Source organism: Aythya ferina, assembly GCF_964211825.1.
Source record: "Aythya ferina genome assembly, chromosome: 3".
Lineage (NCBI taxonomy): Eukaryota > Metazoa > Chordata > Aves > Anseriformes > Anatidae > Aythya > Aythya ferina.
The window spans coordinates 53,776,605-53,795,795 of NC_140298.1; the positions used below are offsets into that span (position 1 = coordinate 53,776,605).

General features: G+C 40.1%; 1 protein-coding gene across 9 annotated transcripts in view; it reads right to left on the reverse strand.

Annotated features, from left to right (window-relative positions):
- IPCEF1 (interaction protein for cytohesin exchange factors 1) overlaps window positions 1-19,191 on the reverse strand; it is an 82,937-nt gene that overhangs the window by 46,790 nt on the left and 16,956 nt on the right. For 5 of the 9 annotated variants that reach the window (XM_084513133.1, XM_084513124.1, XM_084513130.1 and 2 more), the window contains exons 1-2: window positions 13,096-13,179; window positions 3,125-3,373 (exon numbers count right to left, since the gene is read on the reverse strand). The exons of 1 other annotated variant lie outside the window; for it this stretch is intronic. The gene's annotated coding sequence lies outside the window, so the exon portion shown is untranslated. Of the gene's footprint in view, window positions 1-3,124; window positions 3,374-13,095; window positions 13,180-14,135; window positions 14,247-19,191 lie in introns of those variants that run through there. 3 more of the 9 variants (XM_084513127.1, XM_084513126.1, XM_084513128.1) reach the window with 2 other exon arrangements.

Consider the following 19,191-nt stretch of genomic DNA (forward strand, 5'->3'; position numbering starts at 1 on the left):
AAGCATGCTTTGGGGTTTTTAGGGGGGTGGGGTGTAATTTTACAAACTGCACAGATCTGAATTAGCCACTATACAAGGAGAAGCATTAGTTAATTGGCAAGGAAACATTTCCGCCTGTGTGATTTGTGCCAAAGGAGTTGCAATGGCTTTCAGCAGATCCTTCTCAGTGACTTTAACTCAAACTTTTGTTTAGTTTCCAGAAACTGGCTAAGCAGTCTTTGAGCCAGCATCCAATTTTCAAAAGCAGCATTGACTTCTGTCTCATTCTAGTTAAGTGTAAAATTTATTACTCTCTGTGTATGGAAAGCTGTAAAAATAGGTTCACTGCAGACTGGCTCTCATGCAGATGAACTGACTTTATTTCTCCTAAGTAAACCCAACCTGAGTGGGATTAGTTGCACTGTGAAACAGTGCAGATTTTTATGCCTACTCAAGTGTACTTCACTGTTGCAAAACCAACATTTCAGAAGGGCATGACCTGTTTATCTCTGCACTACAGTAAAATAAGTGTTTCCTTTCAATTCTTCACAGCTGTGCAATAGGACAAGTCTATCCTTTCTGAGCAGACAGACAAAATAGAAGGAGCTGGATAAATACAGCCTCTCATGCAGAGTTAGTCTATAATCACCCTATTGGATATTGGTATAGACAAACCTACCAGGGTTGTCTCTGGGAACTGTAACCCCCTGCCCCAAATATTCCCCTCCCCACGCTGCAGTTAGGGTCCCCTGCCAAGCTGTGTCCATCCCATGCCATGTGTGTGACATGAGGCAGTCTCATCATTCCACAGGCTCCACAGTAGCCCAGGAGCATACCCACAGATGGTGCTTTGGCTTGCAAAAGAGATTTCCAGAACATGAAGGCTACATCTGAGCTCAAGAGCTTGATAAGCCAGTGAGAGGTTAGTAGAAGATAACATCTGAGTTCATACTGCCAGAGGGGTGTCCTGATTCCTAACTGGAATAGCCACAGCAGGAGAACACATGTCCAAGACCATCTCATTTCATAGCTCACTTTCCAGACTAAAGACAGGAATGTGCATATCCTTGCCCTGACTCAGATAGACTTTGAATTAGAAGCAGGGTCTCACTTCCTAAGCAACAAGATGAGGATGTGGCTTTCCAGCCCTCGCCATAACCTTCTGCATTTGCAGCAAGATAAGATATGGGAAGAGGAGAGGAAAACCCTCCAGCCTACAGATTGAGGCACTCACACTGAAAATGTACACCAGGATTGCAGTCTGCTGTGGTGGATGTTCAATTCTCTAAAACTGGAAAATGGGATAAAACAAAGAGAGAGGGAAAATAAAATACAGTGGAACCTCTCCCAGTTCAAATGGCTTTATAAAGGAGAGAACAAACTTTAATCTCTCATAGCCTGGAATATAAACTACAACAAATCTATTGGATAAAAGCAAATGAGATGGTTTTAGATTACCAGTTTGTAAACCTACTTTTATTTGTCTTTTCTTAGAGGTGTCAAAACCAATTCATTTAATTTCAGTCTGAATCGAATAATTATGTCAAAAGTGGTTTCAGGTATAAGATTTCCAATTCAAATTTCTGAGGTTTTTGTTTTGCTATGTTTTGATTCAACAACTGAACCATAAACATCACTTTGCATATCTTTATTTGTACCGCTTCACTCCCGTGCTTTCAAGAATAATTAACAAGTAGGTACATGAGTAATAGCTGATGCAACAAATGTGGAAACACGGCAAGTGACTTATCAGAAATATCTTGCAATCGTTTCCATTTGACTGCATCATCTTTTCTGAAATAAATAGAAATATCTCTGTTAAAGATGAAAGGTAATGTTAAAGGTGGGGGGTGGTAGGAGACAATGATTTTCATTGGAAAATATATATATCTTAATCCATTAATAATAATACTCTTGTAGAAGTCAAAATCTACATGGCCTGACACTGTCACGCTGGTTGCAATGACATTGGTATAAGCCTGCCACACATGCCTTCCAAGCATCCCTCAGATGCCATCCAAAGTGGGCATATGCCTTCTGCTTCTGAGCAAAATATTTGAGATATGTGACGTGACTCAAATCATTTGTATTGCAGAAACACCCGTAATGTGTGTAGCTCAGATCCTGTTCAGATGGCATTGATACAAACTATTCAGAAAATTTCTGTTTTACCAAGTACCAAGTCAAGGCTGTAAGACAACCTGGAAAAGAAACTCTTTGCCTTCCTTCTGTCTCCATTCCTCATGTTGGTCACCAGCTTTGATATCTCCGTTGGCTTTTTCTGTTGTGTGCCACTATTTGCACTTCAATGGGCAATGAATTGACAGGCAATATGAAATTAGCAATAGGGTTACAAAAATTTGCCTAGAAAAATCAATGATTACTTAATCATGGATCTCACTTGCAAGCATTAGGAATAGCATTGCCCCACATTATAGCTGTGCTTGAAGCACTGTCCTGTGTCAAGGAGACAGCCTTATGTAACAGTCCTAAATTATCCCATTACCTCTAACAGGGGTTGTTGTAACAATGCAGGGGAAAAAATAATGACAGTGATTATAAGCTAATAATTGTCCTTTGGGTTACTAGAGATCAATTTAATCTGACAGAACCTTACCATTAGCTACTAATTAATCAGATCTGGTCAGTTATTTAACTGGTTAATTAACTACCTAAATCAACTGTCCTACTCGTACAATTTGATTCATGACCTGCAGGTTTTCTCTCATTTGCCATCTCACCAGGTAAGTCAAGTAGTGGGCTGGTGCTGTGCCATGGGGCAATGACAAACAGACATGGATGCTCTTTTCACAAAAGCTCATGGACCATGTCACCACAGTTATGTTCCACTCGCCTTGGTCTCCATTACTCCACATTCCCAAATGCAGATAAAATTCACCTCTGAGATTGAAAACATCAAGTCTATTAAAGTACAAGCATTAAAATATAAGTCATAATTGCCAGAGAATACCTTAAGCTTTGGCCACAATGGATAAATTTAGCATACTAAATAGAAATTAGCCTTTGAATAGCCACAATAATTCTTATAGCAGGCCTACCAGCAAGCAAATCCATCTGCCACATTATAACCCCATCGGTTATAACCTTATTTTCAAAGGCATTTGAAACGATTCAATCCCCTCACCTGCAAGCAATTCAAAAAGACAACTTCTGGCTCCGTTTGGGAGAGGGCCAGGAAAAACTGGAACAAAGTTCACTGCTCCCGCCTCGGAGACAGAAAGGGTCTGGAGACATCGCTCTGCTGGGATCACAGCCAGGGAGTCAGTCCAGCCAGGTCCAGCCAGGCAGCCCAGGAGTGGCGGGTGACAGGCGCCGACAGCTCCGCGAAAGCAGCTGCAGGAGCCCACACTCGCTACCTTCCGGAGGAGAGAGGCTGGAAAGAAAGGAGAAGTTCAACAGAAGAGAGATGTTCCAGCTGCCTCTGGGGTCTCAATGGCAAACATAAAATAAAAAATAATAAAATGGTATGCTTAGCTAAGTGCCTCTGCTCCAAACTTGAATTTGCATGCAGACTCCTCATAGTGTTGTGCTGATTCTTAGTGCTATTCTGCACTTTGAAGGCCAACAAAATCCCAAGTTAAAAGTGGGGATTTTTCAAAAGCCTCAAGTACAGTGCTGGAATTACTGTGGCCTCCTAGTTGTCTCCTTCACTGTGGCAGGCAAATAAAAGCAAGCAAGGCTGAGAAGGTGGCTGCAGAAATGGATGAAAAGTCAGTGCAGTTAGGGGGAAAAGAAATGCTTCAAACCTAGGGGAGCACTTCCCAGGTGTTTTGCTGTGTTCCAAAGATGCACAATTCCCTGTTAGCCCAGAAAATGAAACATAGAGAGGAGGCAGGAAAAGAAAAAGCCCAGAGCCTATAGACCCTCCTGAGATACTGGTCTAAAGGAAAGCAAGCAATAGCTCTCTTTCTGAATAGGACAAGATTCAGAGGACCAAAGAAAAAATAAAATGTATTTTCATCCAAATTAACCAAATTTGCTAAAAATAAGTTTAATTTAAAAAATAAAAATAAACCTTCCAAGTGGAGCTGACCAGTTCCCTTGGGCTCCCCTATCATGCATCCCCTATCATGCATCCCCTCAGCATCCTTCTACCAGGGACAGGCAGGGAGGCTGCCTGGCACACCCTGGCTTTCACCTCTGCCCCACGCCACCCCAAGGACAAACCATCTTTGGGGCCCTCCCCCCAGCACACACAGTGGGACACAGTGGGACAGTGGGACACACACAGTCACCATAGGAATGTAAACCAGCTTTGGAGAGGAGCACTGGATAGGACATCTGCAGCTGCTCCTGCTGTGATGCTCTGCAGGGCTTCCTGAGAAAGGCACAGCCTCACTCAGGTACTATCAGAGTACCACACTCAGCCAGTTTTCTGATTTAAGGTCATGAAGCTAAAACAGAGCATAAGCCAACCAGCCCCTCCTATGCTTAGAGCCATCCTCTCTCCAGGCACTGTGAATGGAATTTTCTCCTATTCCCAAACACCAGAGAGCTACCTGAGCAATATGACCCACCCTGACGAGAGGTACAATGAGAACATTCAGTCCCGTTATGGCTGGCCACAACTGCAGTGCAATACATCAAGATAACGGGAGCACACTTTTGGCTCCCATGTTTAAGAACAAAAGGCCACAGAAAGTTGTTAATATTTGCACTCTCTGCATATTAGGTGTGAATTCTCTCCTTCCTTCCACCCAGGCAACGTTCACTACACTGACAGCTCTAAACAAAGGCCAGCATTCACATTTCTAGAGAAACATCAAGAGAACAGCTTTTTAAAAGTAAAGCAAAATCGTTATGCTGATGATTAGCAAGGACGAAGCACGAAAGCTGGGACAGTTGCTGCTTCTTCCATCAAAGATTCCCACTTAATGTTCAAAGTTCACCAAAAACAGAGTTCTTAGGAGTCCTGTTTGATTTTTCATTAAATGGTTGGAAGCACTGAATAATTTATGTTCCTTCCACCCTTCACAGTACACAAAGTATGCACATGGTACTCAAGTCTCACCACTGCAGTACTTGGCTGCACCAGCCCCTTTTTTACTTTATGTTTGCAATGAGCAAGAGGAAAAAGCCTGCTATACTACACAAAAAGATCACGGCAAGAAATATCTGCTAGAAGATATCCTCCCACAAGCATGAGAAATAATTTTGTCCAAGATGGGTAGTGTAACCAACTAGCCCTGGAAGCTGAAATAAAATTTACAAAAAAAAAAACTGTTCCTGGTTGCAAAGGATTGTTACAATGCTTTTCTGCAACCATCAGTACCCGTAGCATCCAGGATTTACTGTGATCCTTGTTTTTTAAACACTACAGCCTTTGCCAAAAATCTGCACACAGAAATAAATCATTAAAAATGACAATTTGCTACTCCTGCATATGTAGATTCTGACTACATTAGACACTTGCTTTCTGAAACTTAAAAAAGTGAGTAACTCCTTTTCTGAGGGGTTGTCTTCATTGTCTTCATTGCAGTGAAATCTGGAAACAAAGCAGTGAGCATTTCTCTAAAGGAGAAGGTAGTGTGGCAGAACTGTTTACAGAAAACTGAAAAATTAACTTTCTCTTTTGCAAGAACAATTTCCATGTTTTCTCAGAAGACCTGGACTTTATGTCATAAGCTGTATTTCGTGAAACATTTTCCCTCTAAGTTCCACCATGCTGTGTCTGTCCCAATATTTTGAACAATTTTAAGTCTCTATCTCTCTCCTTCTAAGGAGAGATTCTCTCTCTCTGTTTTTCTAATGAACTAGTCGCCTGCTGTTTATATCCTTTTATATTTGGATCAGTGTATTCTGATGTAAAGTACCTCCATTTTTTAACCTAATTCCTATGCGTATATCTTTCAAGTTTTATGGAAGAAAAGTAAACAGCCAAAAAAACGAACAGACTTTTCAGTGATAACAAATTTTAATAAATGTAAAATAAAATTAATATTATCAACTATTTCATGGCAGTTTATAGCTCACGGTAATTGCAGCCTGCATAGTTAATCTTACTTTTATGATCCTCTTTCAATAAATTATTTGTAATTGTTACTCGAGTTTTCCCTCTCATGCCATGTGCCATATTGGCAACAAAACACCCATGGTAGAATGAATTAATGAGCAGTAAATGCCTGGAGAAAAGCTACCCTGCGCTCTGGATTTCCCATTGCAGCAGAGCTATAATTTATACCAGTTAAAGAGTCTGAGGCTAATACAAGGATTTGAAACACCCGTAATTTAAATTGTCTCCATTTAAATCAATTCACTTGATGACACAACTTTCAGCACACATTTTTTCTGACACGGGGAAGCAATGGTGTGTATTTGTCTTCCTAGCTGATCTCTTGTGCTTTCCTCAAGTGCTGCAACACATCCTGTTTCTGTTGGCAGCTAAATAGCTTCTCATGCCTTTTGCAATCATTATCAAGCCCAACGAGGTTATAATCCTCCTCCCCTGTTTAAAACATTGAAATGATTTGAAAGATTCAAAGAGTGCCAAAAGATTTGGATACAACTCCTGTATGTGCATCATTGGTAGACCACGACTGAGTTACTACCCCATGAGGAGTGGTGGAGCTTTTTGGGCACACCTGCACAACCAGAAACACCTCAGCAAACTCACATAGCTCTGAAGGAGCATATGAATGTGGAAGTCCTTTAAAACACCAGTGAACACCTTGTCTTTCTGGAGGAGACCTGTTATTGTTCGTTACTTAACATCGAAAAGTACACTAATTTTTGGGGGATGAGAGTTGAAGAAAGTCTAAATGTAAGCAAGATAACCATTGCACTTAAGTGGCTTTAACACACCAAGATGACAAACTTAAATCCTATCAGCCAGTGCAAGAGTTTTATTATGAACTTTGTAGAAAAATTCTCATCTTAAGTCATCATTAGTCCTAGTTTGTACTTCTTTTCCATGGAGAGTCTCAGAGAATACAATGTTTTCATTAAATAAAATACAAAAATAAAGTAAATAAAATAAAATGGAATAAAATAAGCTTCCTGCCCAAAACCAGAAATCTTAAAAAACAAAATGCAACATAATTTATTAAGAAAATATACAGCTTTGAAATAAAAGTCTTTCCTTCTTACAGGGAAAAAATGAGGGGAGTTGTTTTATCTAAAAACACAGATAAGATGAACAATCTAATGACTAAATGACTAACTAGAAAAAAAAATAATAATTTCACTTTTATATTTTCTCACATGCTTATTTACTTTTTATTCCCCCATTTATCTTTCCTTTTGTTGAAACCTGTACCCCAATATGAGGTGACAAAACACAAAGTGAAATCAAACCATATAATTGCTAAAGCTCATTATGTCCTAGTTTAAAGGACATAATTTCAAAACCTATTGCAGTCTTTACATGGAATTTTATAATTCACATACAATTGAGCATTAATATGAGATACAGACAAACCCATAAGAAGGTTAGCACAAGAAACCCACCTCTCACGAAGTGGATAAAGTTTTGACCATCAGTATGTGATTTGTTGAGATTTAAGAAAGGAATAATAATTATTCCTCCAAAATAAATAAATAAATAAATAAATAAATAAATAAATAAGACTACTCCAAAGAGAAGACTTTACTCTTTCCTTTTTTTTTTTTTTTTTTTTTTTTTTTATCTTAAGTGTCTGCCACTTCAAGATTTAAATCCCAGCTTTTAGCAGAAGAAAGCCAGCTGATCACAAATATTACAACAAAGGAATTCTGGAAAGTTGAATTCAAGGTAGCCAAGGCTGAAACTCCACAGGGCTTTGTAAGGCAGGTCAGTAGGTCAAACAGCTGTTCAGACTGGATGTCAGTCAAGTTTTTGGCACATTTTGTAAAGTGTTGCACATGTAGCCCATATTTTCATACTGTATGACTTCATTAAAAGCAAAAGAAGGGGTGAGAAACAGTGGAGCAATGGTACAGATTTTAACTGAGTGCCCAATGTCCTTGCACATCTGCAGACAGCAATATAGGGCCCAAATATAATGCAACAGAATATAGCATACAGCAATGTAATGGACCAAAGTAGGAGCATGCTGTCATCCACTGTTTTAGAACTGCATCTCCACAACGCATCTTCACTGGCAACTCAGTTTATGCCAGGCACAAACAACATATCCAGAAGACAGACAGCTTATGGAGAGTCTTGCATTCCCCTGCAACTGCATATGCTATGCGTCACTTTAGGGTATGTTTTCAATTTTAGCCTCTGCAGGAGGGAAAGTGCTTTAAGTGCATCCACTGTGCATTTGGGTACAATCCACAAGATCCCAGGTGGAGACACAAGGCAAAAATCACACCTGAAAAGAACCTCTCTAGTGCACTAAATTGCTAATACATAATCATAATAATAATACTTTCTGCTTCTCAATGCCACCCCCTTTCCTTCCCCTCTCAATTCCCTAATTGCTCTTAAATGAAGAGATGTTCAACAACAAATTTTGGAAGTGCAGATTCCTACTTGCTGCAAACATCTTCACACTGTTGCTTTCTGAGAAAACCTGATGATTTGACATCATTTCCACTCTCCTTGAACTTTGTGAGATCCACACAAATAATTTGACTGTATTAGGAAGATAAAGAAAGCTCAGACACTCAAGCAAGTTACTCGGTGTCAGGTGAGACATACTAACTATGGAAGAGATTTAAGCTAAACTGAATTGCCTAGCAGTTGCATTTGCTTTAGATTAAGAGAAAATAAGCACAATTAATATGACTCAGCTGGTGCGGTATTTGATGGTGCTTGTACCCAGCAGCTATTCCTAGAAGAAACTCATAGACTTGGATACACCAACGAGTAAGAACATGAGTTCTCCTGAGACCTTGCAAGAAGGAATGAGGATAACAAAGCAGCTACACAATGTACCAAAGCAGAGATATATGTAAAATGATTCACAGCTTTATCACACATAATATTGTTATAGGAACTTTTCTGAAGTATTAGCAATGGAGATTGCAATTTATTTATTTCCATTGTAATAGACCATGTGTGACATACTGTAGGAACATGAAAAAAATTAAAAAAGAGAAGGTAACTCTGCTCCTGACAGTTTCCAGTTTAAGGCAGGCTACAACAGGAGGATGTAGATGGGAGCCCAAAATAATGGTGAAACAGTCACCAGAATCATCTGTTGGATCTCAGACAGTATCAAAGTTAATGTGACTTAGAAAAATAATGAGATATTTTTAGGAGACTGCAAAACATATGAAAGTGTTATAAGAGAGGGAGGGAAGATGTCAGAGAATACAAAATGACAGTTAAAGCTCAGTTATGTTTGACACTGCCCAGAAGTGTAGATAGGCAGAGATTTCAACAAAACAGCAGGGTAAGAAAATTACCTTTATAGTGATTTTCTGAATTGATATGAGGAGGTGAAATTGCCTTTGTCAAGGCCAGATAATTGTAGATTTCAATAAATGGGACATGAAATAATGACAACTTAGATGACACTTTATTTGTGTGTATGGAGAATGAAGACATTTGAAAGCATGTGCAAAATATAAACATAGCTTGGAAGCAAAGATGTAGAGAATTGAAAAAGGCACTTGGACCACAGTTTAACTGTCAGTAGTGACATAAGATGACTTATGAAAGGCAACAATTAATCTTGCTGATTCCACCTAAAGGCTGAGCCAAAACATATCAGAGATACAGGACAAATCCTACATTTGGTCAGGAAAATAAATAGATAGACAGATAGATACATACATACATAGATACATATTTATCCATAGATGGATAAATAGATAGATAAAATCTGTGTTACAGGAGTAGATCCTCCCTTTGTAGATGGAGAAGCTGAACTGATGTTTGTGAATGAAATAATGCAGGCATGAAGTGCAGAGGAAAAATGAATCAGAGGACAGGATCTTTTAGTAGAGCAAAGACAGCATTTTGGGGTGTACCAAGGATCTTCTGAAAGGCAATTTTTAAGTGTCTCAGAAAACAGGTGGAGAACCACTGGCAGACAGAATCACAGAAAATCAGATTTTAAGAAGAGATTTTCAGACAAAATCAAGGATTAAATTATGGCAGAGAGCAGAGGCTTTTCTTGATTTATTGCATTTAACAGAAGAAAAAAAAAAAAAAAAAAAAAAAAACATGCTAGTTGAGGAAAGGGAGAAAGACTAGAGGAGGATCTGGGGAAAAGGAAGGTAAGTAAGGTGAGCTCTACCCAGATGAGGAAGCTGTATCTGCAGAAGTAGCAGTTAAAGAAGGGACACTTGTTGGTTGGGCAAAGCCATGTCACTTCGTTGATTTTTTCCCCTTAGAAGCAATCAGAAAGACCTGTTCGGAGATGAAAGAGACAAGCACGGGGATAACTGAAGGTATCTCCACAGAGAAAGCATGACTTGGCTATGCCAGAGGCAGGGGATGGAGCTCAAGGAGGGCAGACACACTCATCGTAGCAGAAGAATTCGGTTTATTCATGGGGCTAATGCCAGAGATGCCCCACAGCAAAAGCAAAAGAAGCAGACACTGGAGGGCAGCCAGGCTGAAACTTGATGATAGGAAAGAGAAGTGAACAATTAGAGGGTAGAGGAGGCTGCAGAAGGGAAATATTTTTAGAAATGCATGTCACTAAGGCATAAACGCAATACACACATATATAGGTACGTTGAGAACAACAGCAAGGTGAGCTATGCCTTTAATTGCATGCATTGCTTTTCAGAAAATTCCTTAAAAGACAGAAATATATCTTAGCCAAGAGGGAAATTGAGATGCAGAAATAGGTAATAAATATTACTTCAGTGCCTGTCTCCCTGTTCAGTAATTGTGTAACCACACGCAGCATGATTTCATTAGCAGTAAGTGATGCGGCAGGCAGGGAGGGCCCATTTTCTAGGCCTGTAAATAGTACCAGCCACATTGGCCCATAAATAGTACCAGCTACATTAGCAGATGAGTGAATGATCCCCTGAATACATCTCCAGGCACAAAAATGAAACAATTGAAAACTATTCACCTGTTATGTAGCAGCATGGCCCTCCGTGACACGCTCTGGGTCACTGCTCCTACCTCCAGAGCCAACAACAGAGAATATGCTGGGACCTCCACATGGCACGCTGATTCACAGCTGGCTGCATGGCCACGCCATTTAACAGAGGGAGTGGACAACACTTCCGTCTGTACAGTTTCTTGGTGTGTTACCACTGTATCTCTACCCAAACAAATCCTCACCTCATTCACCCACAACCATGACAGTATTTTTTTAGCTAGAACACATACAAGAGCACGAAAGAGATGGATCTGGGGGGCAGGTGGGAACACTTTGATATCTGGAATTAACCAGGATGAAATAGAGCAGAGTATCTTAATCATCACTGAAGCTTTTCAGTCCTTGCCAGTTCAATGCGTTCCCCAGCAGCCTTGTGGCAAATGCACTAATGCTAGCAGAGAGCATGCCTGGAGCATGCAGAAGCAGGGTGCTGCACCCATTTGTGGAAACACATTCAAAAGTGAGAAGCACATGCTGCTTTCTGGCCACTTGACAGTCCCACAATAAGTCAGATCTCCCAGTATGCATGGGAACAAACAGCAGACAGCTTGTACAAGAAGTTCATGAAAACATTAGCAGCCCAGCATAAATGGCCGTCACCCTATTTCTTTCAGTATCCCATGCTGATACAGTCCTGGAGCATGCATTTGCTGACAGTATACACTTTAATGTGCCATTTCACCTTTCCTACCTATGAAATCAGGCTGACTTGCAAGTGGAAAGCAGCTGTTGGAGCACCGTCTGGGAGTACCCACTCTCCCTGCTTTAAGGAGTGAACTGCTCTCTCAGAGGTGGCAGTGAGGCAGCAAGTGGGCAAGGTCAAAGTGATGAAGCATTTGAAAGCAGAAAGCTTCAAAATCCCTGACCTGAGGCACATAGCCCCAGACATACCACGGCCTGGGCACCTGCTTAAATGGTGTGCAGCTGTTTCACCAGTCAGTACCAAGAGAGGGGCACTGTGGAAGCCTCTCCTTCCCACAGAGGCAATTTTTGCCTCCAAAAAGTGTAAAAATGTCACCACAGGGGAAGGTAGAGAAAAGATATTCATGGGAAGGAACCAAGCAATTTCTCTCCCCTTTAGGAATTGTCTCAAATCATTGAAGATTGGCATAACTAGCAGACAAGAAAATCCTATTGACCTGAATTGCAGTCCCTGAGCAGAGATAATGAGCCTTCCAAGAACTTCAATTAATATAACTGCCCCCAGTAAAGAAAGGTATTGCCCTACTGCCCAAAAAGGACTTACTGGAAGCCAGTGGGTAAGAAAATGATTAAACAAGCTGTTAATCTCAGCTTTCGCTGGAAGAAAACCTGAGTCCAGAAATGTAGTCGGTGTTTTGAATTTTGTATTTCAGGACAAAAGACAGAAGACTGTAATTCCAGGTGTCCTATTTTTCAAGGTGAGGATGAGCCCATTCACATTGTACTTTTGCTGTGTCTCTACCAATAAAACTTCATATCTATGAGAAAAACATTAAAATTAATGTATTCCAAAATTCTTTTCATATTAAAAACAGAAATCAGTCTACCCAGTGCTGTCACCACAAGACATTACATTCTACCCCCATACTGCACATTAAATACTTTTTACATGATCCTAGATTTGTACATTTTCAAAACCCTACATCAGTAAAGGAACTGCTTCTATTTCCATATTATATGCCTCTCTTCACAAAGATCTGATTTACCTGATGCATGTACCTACACTGTCACCCTGTCCTTGACTGGATCTTTCTGAAACATAACTGAATTGAACTCGTTCAGAATACAAATTGTTTACATACATGCCGACATGTCCTCACTCCACAAACAAGCCTCATTATTTCTAATGAATTCATAATTTCTAAGTAACACATTTGCATTTTTTAAACAAAATGGAGGAAAAAGGGAAGCATAAGATCTTTTACACTGTTATGTAGAAAAAAATAGCAGTTATGTGCCAGTGTGAACTTCCTTTATCATACCAAGTGTCACTTCTCATCAACTAAAACCATTGTTTGTTTGTTTAAAAAAAAAGACTGAAAAGAAAGAAAATAGATATCACCAGACAGAAACACCTACATCTGTCACTTAAAAGGAAAGAAAGAAGCCACAGCCTTACCAGCACGGAATTCTGACGAAGAGCTACACTTGTCCTGTCAACTCCTATACCTTGCAGAGCAGAGAGGAAACTCTTACAGAAATTGGTTGCAAAGCTTAAATTGCCCAAGAGGAAACTGGTGTGTCTTTTACAAGTCATAACTATGCAAACCACAAGCCAGGCATCAAAGTAAGTGCTAAAAGCCATGCCTGCCAGAGCCATTAATACTGGAACCGAGGTAGGTAGGAATAGGATGGAGGATGGACATAAAAAATTAGAAATATTCTCAGCTTGTTTTTTAATTTTTGTTTCACAAATGGAACGTGGTTTAAAAAACTTGTATTGAATAATTCTGAGAAAATGTGATGGTGGGAGACAGGAGCAATCACAGTATAGGTGCCCTGCAACAAATCCCACTGCGCAAGCCTCGGTATAGTCTCAGTTGCAGACCCACTCCCCAGGATGCCCCTTCAGCCTTGGTCTCCTTGGTCCTCAGGGGTCTAACCATGTACCCGGTAGTGCAGGAGGACTCCGGGCAGCCCAAGCCCTGCCATGCTGAGTGAAGCCCTCGGGACAACAGGAAGAATGGGGCATGAAGCACAACCGGTTTGTTTTTTCTGGGTCACCTACAAGGTGTGTCCCAGGAAACAGAATCCCAAGCAGGAATGAGGCTGACAGCAAGGTCTGCACCTTGGTCACATTAACAATCTTTATTTCCCATTTTTTGACTAAAAAAACTTCATTTCCCTTTTTGAATAACTGTTTGATTTTGATAAATCAAAATCAACAGCCCTATTCAACAAAAAAGAAATAAAAATTACATCTTTGTGTACTTTTTTTGCCCTGTGCATTCAACAGTTTCATTCACAGGCATGTAGGCTTTGAGAATGAATCAACAATTAACTATAGTATAAAAAAAATATTTGCACTCTCTACACAATTCTTTACTTATTCCACATATTGCATAGAACAGAGCACACACTCAAATCTCTCTCTTCTTCAAAGTGACGGACACTTAAAAATGAGGCAGATTGTTTTGTGCTTTGAAATTTTTTACTCACTGGTATATTACAGACATGTTTCTTCAAAGCAGCATGGAGTTGTGCTGTCTAGGGATGATCCTGTGTTTCCTTAGATCTCCCTCTGCTGTGGCAGGGAAATTCCAGGGTCCCCAGGGAGGTACAGGAACCATCCAGAGATCTGACTGCATTACTATGCATGACGCTGAAATTACAGTGCCACCTGTAGGACACCCGGAAGAAATTTAATTTGGGTTTTGCTTATGCCAGGAATGCCAGTTGTTATAATTATAAGGCTTTCTAGTAGTCTTGGCAGAAGCATAGGTACATAGAAAACAAATGAGTCATGTCAGCCTATAGGGACTAACTTGAAAGCCTAGTTCACACTGAGCAACAACGCATTGCTTTCAGTACATCAGTGCAGCCAGATGAAGATATTTTGCTGTGAAAATGAATCTTTTGTGAGATAAAGATGTACCAGAACAATGAACTCATTGACCATCCACCTTAGAGCTTGTACCTCTGTAGCCAGGAGATAACCATTGCATCCCCAACAGCATCCAGCCAATGCAGAAATCACCCTCAAGCACACAAGTCTGAGGAAAGCTTCCATTACAGTTGCAAGATCTTTCTTTTTTTCATCTTTCTTAAAAAGAATAAAAAATAAATAAATAATAAAAATAAATAAAGTATTAGAAATTACCTTTTAGCTGTCATCTGTCTACGCATTGCATTTTGGAGACTGGTATTTGCATTATGTGCATATGGAACTTTGCATCAGCTATGGGGAGCACTAGTGAACACTTCACAACATACTAATAAACTTTTTTAATGTCATTTTCTCTCTTATTTTCCACCTTTTCTAACACATTACATCTAAGGTGATGATTCTAAAAATTTCTCTCCAATGTATCATTTGAAGATACACGGTAAGACAAAGGTAAGTGCATGAACCTTTGTTGTTAGATTTCCATTAATAGCATCTGAAGTGGAAAATACTCAACTGATTAACTTAATGGCTCTGCTGCTGCAAACATCAACATAAAAGAGAAGGTGTACAACATGTTCAAAGACAGCTTCTGCTTAATGTGCAGCTGTAGTCAAAAAAAAAAAAAAAAAAAAAAAAAAAAAGAACAGAATGTTCAGACAAATAAGGAAGGGAATGGTGAATAATATCATGGGTGTAAGAATGCTTTTGTGTGAATCAATGACACAGCTTTGTGTAGAATATTCTGTAAAATAATCACCACCAAGAAAGAATGGGAAGAACATTCTGAGACTAAGTAATAGTGAAGAATGAAGAGTGAGAAGACTGATCAAGAATTGCCAGGGGGGAGAAAAAATCTTTTGTATCAACATAAATTTAAAAAATAACAATGCTTTGTAACATGGAATATCTGATAGGGGATTGTACATAAATTTGAACATAAATATTTAAAATTATGGTTTAGATAGGGAAATAAATCTCTTAGTCGTATAAAACAAAAACTGGAGGAGGAAGGAACAAATAATGAAAGGTGATGAACAAAATGGACAGAAGGTAGTGAATTTTAGCACAGTATTTGGAACTCACTGCTGCAATAAATTGACTGCGAAAGTTTGGGCAGAATTGAAATTACTTTATGAAGCAGAGCAAATAGTGAATCACTGTGTACAGAAAGCAGTAAATAAAGTAATTTCCAGGAACATTAGGTTGAAATATACATGGCAAATTTCACAGCATAAGAAAATGATTTGAGACATGGCATCTCTATTTTCTCCTTGAGCAGAGCAGCAGTTGTCACAGGAATCAGAAAAAAAAAAAAAAAAAAAAAAAAAAAAAAAAAGTGGCCCAGGTCACGGATTATTTGTAATGGAATCCCATCAGATACCATGTGTACTCAAATTTGCTCTGAGTTTGTTTTTTACCAGGTAGGAAAATGAGGTATCGTTTTAGCCTTTCTTTGCCTATTCAGCCAAATAAGTACCTGATGAATGTACAAAAAGGTATGGGAAAGCCACTGAAAGCAGATTACTTATCGCTTATCAAAAAAAAAAAATTCTGTTGGTTGTGTGATTTCTGCCACAGGCTTCAGAGACCACAAGTGGGATGAGATGAGTCTCTGTCAACCAGTATGATTCATATTTGCCATACCCGACTGTTACATGCAAACCAGTAGTTGCTGGCACTTAACATTTATGATAGAAAGCTACTGACTCCCACTACCGAAAAAGTTTTCCTCCTAAGCAGTAAAGATGTTCCAGCTTCCTATGAGGTTTGCTTTCTGTTTTAAGTTGTTTCACAACACAGTGAGAGCTAGCCAGCCCTCAAACACCCCTGTGTTGAGCAAGTGGTGGGATTTCATACACATCGCTTCAGCTTTGTGTCCCTCCCTCCCTGGGATCTAGTCAACATCACGTGGGTACAATTTGCAAAATTGCAGGGGAAATTAGCCGAGTTTTCACCTCTTACTTTGAGAATAAAATGCCGGTGGCCTCCACAGGACTGGCTGCTTCTGAGGGGGAATGAGATAAGCCTTCAGAGGCTCCAGCCTCAGCTCTGGCACTGACTCACCACTTGGTTTTTGACCCACCACTTCCACAGCTTTACTTTCACCCTTTTATAGGATGTACACAGCAACTACTCACATCAGAGGAAAATTACAAAACTTCACTTATTAATACCTCTAAAGATTCTGGAGTTCCCCAAAATAAACATTTCACAGGAGGGCAGTATATTAGCCATCTTTTTAATGACAGTGTTATTTGCAAAGAAAAACAGAACATCTATAAAGTGACCAGAGAATTGCCTAAGTGACTTGAAAACAAATGGTTGCCAAAGTTAAACATTAGACAGTGGTTTTATTGCAGCACTATACTAATCAAGGAGTTTAACATATGCACAGAATCCTAAATCCCACTATTTGCTTCGAAGTCATTTCTTGCACAACTTTATGCCACCACTTTCCTTTCATCTTTGATAAAAAGCCTTTTGCAGCTCCAGTTGTATTAATGCTACAGCTGTTTGTTGCAGCTGCATGCATTCAAAAAGCACTGATCTGTCAGAGACCCTGCACTGACTTTCCACCATAACTTTCCACACAGACAATTTCGTCATTAACCAAATGACAGGAACTGGGTGTTCCTGATACACTGGAAGCCTGGTGGGCTTGTGAGAAGGCCATCGGCATCCTGGGCTGGTACTGATAGGAGCACAGCCAGGAGATTGAGGGACATGATTATCCCCCTTTGTTCAGTTTGAAATACATCTAAATATTGCTTCCAGTTTGGGAACCCTCAAAAAATAGGAAAGGCATTGACAAACTGGAACAAGCTCAGGAGGAGCCATCATGATGGTTGAGTTGTCTTGCAAGAAGAAGCTGAGAGAAAGAATTTGTCTAGCCTGGGTGAGGAAGAGCTTCAAGGGTCACCTAAGAGCAGACCCCAAGCACCTAAGAGGGAGTCAGCAAGGCGATGGAGACAGGTTCTTCACAATAGAGCACTGCAGGAGAAGGAGAGGACAAAGGCAGAACTTTAAATAGGAGAGCTTCAGTCCAGATACAAAGAAAAGCAATTTCCCCATGAAGACATCAGGACAGCTACCCAGAGAGGCTGTGCAGTCTCAGAGTTGTGCAAGCTCTGGCAGGACAAAGCCCTGAGTAACCTGGTCTGAGCTCTCAGCTGGAGCGAGACCTCCTGAGCTCCCGTGGTGGTGCAATGAGTCTGGTTCCCTGTTTGATCCAACCTACCTCTGACTAGCAGAGGTCATCCAGAGAACTGCAGTATAGGTATTAAAAGACAAGAGAGACGTAGAAATACCCTGTGTGTTTTCAAAGAGCAGGAGATAGATCAATAAAAACATATGCTTAGGAGTGCCTGTGTATTTGTGCACATTTGTAAAAATCTATGCTAAAATCCAACCACAAAATATCACTGTGTAAGAGCTGGCAATTACCTGAGATTATACACCTTCAAAACTATATTCCTTTTCTTTTCTCTTAGGCCAATACATCATTCTCTTTCACTTTTTTCACATTTCAGCTATTTTTGCCAAGTGATCCAAAATTAAAGTTTTTCAAACTTTTTTTTTTTTTTTTTTTTTTTTTTTTTTTTTTTTTCAGACAGGAAAAGGAACACTGATCTTTATACAACTTTTCATATTAGAAAAAAACAGTGTTTGGGAGAAGAGGGGAGCTGCTAGTTGTAATGCTGGTTGTAACGTAAATGGGAAAAATAAAAAAATAAAATACACACCATATTTTTTGCATTCTCATTTGACAGTCTATTTCAAACAGGGTGATTCTAAAAGAAAAAATAATGCAAATTAAAAAAGAATGATACTGGCATATATCTTGAGCTGCATACATTTTTAAATGTTTGAAACTCTTTTGAAAAAAAATATTTTCACATATCTCAAATTTATTTTTTCAAATAGTTCTAAAGTCATACCCGGGCTTTCCAGGGCAGCCAACCTAGTTACCTGCAAAGAGCCCAGAAGGATGTCTTGTCCCAAACGTAAGACAAATAGATAGATAAAAAGTTAAGCTACCTGTTGATTTGTATCATCAATATCGACAATTCATCAAAAATTGATGAATTGAATCATCATCAAAAAATCGCCTGTAGTGGGTTTACGTGGCAAGGTTTTGGTAGCAGGGAGCCATAGGGGTGGTTTCTGTGAGAAAGATCTAGAAGCTGCCCCATGTTTGGGAAGGGCCCCATTGTTTTCAGAGCTGAGCCAATAAGCAATGTTGTTTTGCGCCTCTGTGAGAGCATATTTAAGACAGGGAAAAAAACGCTGCGCCAGACAGCAGCCGGGAGAGTCAAGGGAGTGAGAGAACAGCCTTGCACATGCCAAGGTCAGTGTAGAGGGAGGGGGAGAGGTGCTCCAGGCGCCGGAGCAGAAGTCCCCTGCGGCCTGTGGTGAGGACCATGGTGAAGCAGGATGTCCCCCTGCAGCCCATGGAGTACCACGGTGGAGCAGGGTTCCACGCTGCAGCCCATGGAGGAGACCACGGTGGAGCAGGTGGCCCTGCACCGATGGAGGCTGCCGCCTGTGGAAGACCCCTGCCAGAGCAGATTCCGGGCCGGACCTGTAGCCCGTGGAGAGGAGCCCACG